This window comes from Nerophis ophidion, linkage group LG09 (assembly GCF_033978795.1).
Source record: "Nerophis ophidion isolate RoL-2023_Sa linkage group LG09, RoL_Noph_v1.0, whole genome shotgun sequence".
In the NCBI taxonomy this organism is placed as follows: domain Eukaryota; kingdom Metazoa; phylum Chordata; class Actinopteri; order Syngnathiformes; family Syngnathidae; genus Nerophis; species Nerophis ophidion.
Window position 1 is genome coordinate 39829314 of NC_084619.1, and position 5120 is coordinate 39834433.

General features: G+C 37.8%; 1 long non-coding RNA gene across 1 annotated transcript; it reads right to left on the reverse strand.

Moving 5' to 3' along the window:
* Positions 1-1238: 1238 nt before the first annotated feature.
* On the reverse strand, positions 1239-4455 carry LOC133558810 (uncharacterized). Its single transcript, XR_009808010.1, has 4 exons — positions 4354-4455; positions 4226-4280; positions 1640-1783; positions 1239-1451 (listed from the first exon to the last, which is right to left on the reverse strand). It is a non-coding gene; the product is annotated as an uncharacterized LOC133558810 (long non-coding RNA).
* Positions 4456-5120: the final 665 nt, after the last annotated feature.

Sequence of the window (5120 nt, forward strand, 5' to 3'; positions counted from 1 at the left end):
TTAATTATACCTCAATCATACTCCAGTTTATCTCATGCCAACATTTGGAGAAAATCATTAATTCAGGCAATATGGATATATGGTCTGTAATCTAAATGGATTATTTAAATAATTTTCTACTTAATTTGTTTATTTCTTATCCGCACGCCATGTACAGTAACTCAGTGACTGCAATTGTGAGATTTTAAACTGAACCCAAACAATACTGATATGATCACAAGACACTTTTTAAGAGCTTTTAACATTTGTGAACTTTCTAGAGCAGTGGTTCTCAAACTCTTTTAACAAAGTACCACTTCAGAAGATATTTGGCTCTCCAACCACCATCATAAGGACTAATATTAAAATACAGTAGGATAGTAGGCCTATGTATTCATTAAAAAAGACAGTGTTTTTTTTAAACAAGTAAATTTAATAAATTGGCCACTGAAATATTACACACAATGCATAAACATAATCAACAATGATACTGCATATACAGTACATATTTACAGACTTTTACAGCATCCACGGCAACATCACATCAGTGTGTATTTTCAGACCATTTATAACAACGATCACAAATTTGATTTGTGGCTTTTTAGGCCAGTTCAGTTCTTAATTATTTAAAACTTTTCAAGTGTGTTGGGGAAATGAACTGCAAACACAATGCCAAGCATAGATGTGAAGTCAAGGAAAACAACTTTACCCAATATGTCATCCAAGGATACTACTGTACTGGCAGAAGTTTCCAATAGGGGAATAACATGACTGCATGTCTCATATGTTACACTATCTTGCAGCAAAGAAAAACCTGCATGTTTAAATTCACGAACGAGGGCCCATTTGGCACATGAATGTGCTATGGTAAAGAAGAACTCAATCTGTACATACTTGAAAAAAAGGATGAGAATCTTTCTTCTGACACACTGGTCCCACAAAACAGGCATTTTATTTGTTTACTTTCTATTGGCCCAAAACAATTACTGGAGGATTTATGTAATATAATAAGCGATGATGCAGAGTGGGATAAAAAAAAGTTTTTGAACTTCTGCACACTGTTTAAGCAGTCTGTGTTCAGACTATCGGGAGAAAGCAACTTGAACATTTTGAGCATATCGCTTAGGGCCTTATCAGTGACTTTATGACAGTTTACATAACACATGATGATCAGAAGGCACTCTGCCATGGTTTCTGATGCAATGTCATGTATTGGTTTTATCGTGTTCTTGAAATTCTTGAAAATCTGCACACTCACTCAAACTATCTTCAAATCCTTCATTAAACGTATGTCCGTCATTGTACATCCAATCCCCTATATCAGGGAGAGCTTCCTCAAATGATTGAGATGACTCATACTTAGCATCGACATGTAGTTTAGTTGTTAGGCCATCAGAAGGATCTGTGAGGGCTGTTCTGGAAAATGGTTTTCCATTGTCTTTGATAGTCAGAAGTAGAAATATTTTCATGTGCTGAAACTAAAATAGAATACAAATCATTAAAGGTTTTTTATAACATTTTGTCACAAGGCAAAACGTACAACATCTCAGTATATCGCTCACATTCTTACACTCAAAAGGTTGTCATATTTTAGCAGGATTTGCTTCGTGACAAAATTCACAACAAAACAATAGTCAGACACAGAAGACGGTGGGTGTACCTGGCAGGTAGGGAGAGGCTTGATGTTCCAGAGTGGTACATCCTGCATGGACACCTGAAGGTTGGATGTGTTCCATTTGAAGAGCAGTGTTTTGGGCTCCTTCAGGAGGCACCGCCTCCTGCAGTGTTACCCTGCTGCTACCCCCTGACACAAAGAAGAGGAACCAAAAAACTCAAAAGACTAAAATATATTTTTTTTAAAAGACAAAAACATGCAAAACAAGAAGCGAGTTGACATAAATTGAACACATTATACAAATCCAGCTAATGGAATGCATTTATTTTTTTCCCACATCTTGATCGCATTGTAGTTCATGTTTACATATCTTCTGGGTTTGTGTTAACACATAATCCACAGTGTTAAATGTAACTCATCACAATACAACAAACACTATTAAAACAAAGTTGTGGATGCTAATGCCAATCATTAGTAAATACACAGCATCAAACCAAACCTATGAGAAAGGATCTTGACAAGGGATGCAGCATTATTGTAAATATTACGTTATTTTGGTTTCAAAATTCTCACAATAATGCCGTGATGTGTGACGCTATCAAACGAGAACTCCAGTGGGTGTGTTTTTTTTCTGACAATATTAAGTGGGCTCATCTGAGAAGTAAACTCGATCTCCCATGATAACCCGCGCAGTGTGGGACAACAAAGTTCAAACAGGGGACATTATATAGGGGCGAAAAAGTGGAAGTGTGCAGGAGTGACGGGAACGTTTGTGCTTCGGTGATCCAAGGAATTGTTGCTGTGAAATATTTCTGTGCCTATAACTGTCGTGCTTGTTTAACCTTAAATAAAGTCTGCATACTGCAAGGTAAAGCTTCCCACGTTCATCCAGACCATTTCCAAGTCGACCCAGAGCTGTTGCAGCTCACCAAAGGAAATGTGGACATGCACAAAATAAGAAATTTGCCGACACTTCACACCACAATGTCTACAATAAGTTAGGGAATATGAGTAATATATTAGAATGAGTTATATGTTAGAACCATTATTTGGAAAATATCATTTATGTGAAACCAGGACGTCAGCAAGGGACAATATCCATTTGTGAGGTATTTACATGATTAAAAGTCAAATTATTAGTTAATTCTTAAGAATCAGTATTCTACAAACTAATACTAACATTTCCATTGCAAATGACAGTTTCTTAGGAAGTTAAAAGTAAAAAAACGCTAAACTAAACAGCAGTGATGTAACAATACCAAAATGTCATATCACCGTTACTGTGACCAAAATGATCACTGTTTGCATTATAATCGCAGTATTGTTGAATGTGCTAAAAATGTAATCAAACCCACAATAATACCAAGTTGTATTAAAAAAAAAAACATACCGAACAAACACAGTATAGTTTTTTGGCTAAAGAAACATTATTGTTCTACATTAGTTACACTGTGGGCTTCACGGTGGCAGAGGGGTTAGTGCGTCTGCCTCACAATACGAAGGTCCTGCAGTCCTGGGTTCAAATCCAGGCTCGGGATCTTTCTGTGTGGAGTTTGCATGTCCTCCCCGTGAATGCGTGAGTTCCCTCCGGGTACTCCGGCGTCCTCCCACTTCCAAAGACATGCACCTGGGGATAAGTTGATTGGCAACACTAAATTGGCCCTAGTGTATGAATTTGAGTGTGAATTTTATCCGTCTATCTGTGTTGGCCCTGCGATGAGGTGGCGACTTGTCCAGGGTGTACCCCGCCTTCCGCCCGATTGTAGCTGAGATAGGCACCAGCGCCCCCCGCGACCCCAAAAGGGAATAAGCGGTAGAAAATGGATGGATGGATAGTTACACTGCAAGTTTACTGTTAATGTCAGTTTAAAGACACATATTTGAAAGTTTTGTTTTTTGTTTGTCTTTTTGTGTTACTTGAAATTCTGGAATTCTGCTCCATTCCTTTGCACCTAAAATACCTGTTTATAATAATAAATATGACTACAACATATGAACATTATGTTTGTGTTCAATTATAGTAAGTTTGTTTATCCTAAACATTCCTGCCACTTCATTTAACACCATCCATCCATCCATCCATTTCCTACCGCTTATTCCCTTTGGGGTCGTGCGGGGCGCTGGTGCCTATCTCAGCTACAATAGGGCGGAAGGCGGGGTACACCCTGGACAAGTCGCCACCTCATCGCAGGGCCAACACAGATAGACAGACAACATTCACACTCACATTCACACACCAGGGACCATTTAGTGTTGCCAATCAACCTATCCCCAGGTGCATGTCTTTGGACTTTGACATTTTTGTAACAATATCTTATTGTGGATTTAACACTGTGAGGATATCATACCGTGAAATTTTGATATTGTTACATCCCTAATCATGACCATGTTATCTACCAGCCTTAACTTGAAGGTGAAAGGTTCAAAAAACATTAATTACACATGCTGAGATTACTTATATTTCAAGTTTCATTCTTCATACGTGCTACTGTAATCAGGGTAAAAGAAAGCAATATTTCCATGCTTGTTCCTGACAAACTGTGGACAGCTTTTTATCCTTCTATCTGGTCTGTAAATCTCAATCAGAACTAATTCACTTAAACAAAGAACACGCATATACATGTAACTTACTTAGCCATTGCTCATCAGTCTCCACATTCACATAGGTGGTTGCAGGACGGGATGACTGCAGGAAGAAAAATAAAATATCATATATCTGCTGCCAGTTTAATGCACCACAACTATGCCAGTCTACTTACCAGCTTTACAGTCCTTCTTGATCATTTATTTGAGTCGACTTCTTTACCAGTTCTTCTCCATCGTTTTCCAGGTTTTCATTTTGTCATTTTGACACTCCAATACTATGTAAATACAGACAAAGGTTGCTGGAATATACAGTGGAACTTCTTGTAAATGTAAAACTCTATATTATGTCGAAGCAGTGTATGTTCAGTAATTTATATTGTTCAACTTCAAATGTTCTCTGAACATTTACTTCTATCATTGCTATTTCACTATGGGATGTATGAAGTGTAGCTTATCACTTGCGATGCCTCGGTGGAGGTAACTATCATAGCTTCTAGCAAGGTGGTTGTGCCGTTGAATGCGGCATTTATAGCTATATTTCCGTAAATCAGTGACGTTACAGTAGTTTGATAAATACTAACTCGTGTATGTTAAAGTAATTTAAATACCAAAACAAAAACAATAAATGGTATTACTTACTTGCAGTTGTCATTCCTTCAGTGCCGAATTGTTTCTTCAAATCACATCCGCCCACTAAATGTGCATGCGTGTTTTTTAGGTAGAGCAAATATGATTGGACAGATTCAGGGGCATGCCAAATCTCGCGAGAGTGTTGTTGAGCTCCACATCTCGGAATTTAGATAAAGTTGATTTTCTCCTTATATGACCATCTGAAAATAGCCATTTTTGGCTATGAATAACTTTCAAAGGAAGGCAATTTAGAAAATTTACGCTTTTTATCAGACGGCGGCGGACATGACGCGTTGTTTGCCGTCAGGTA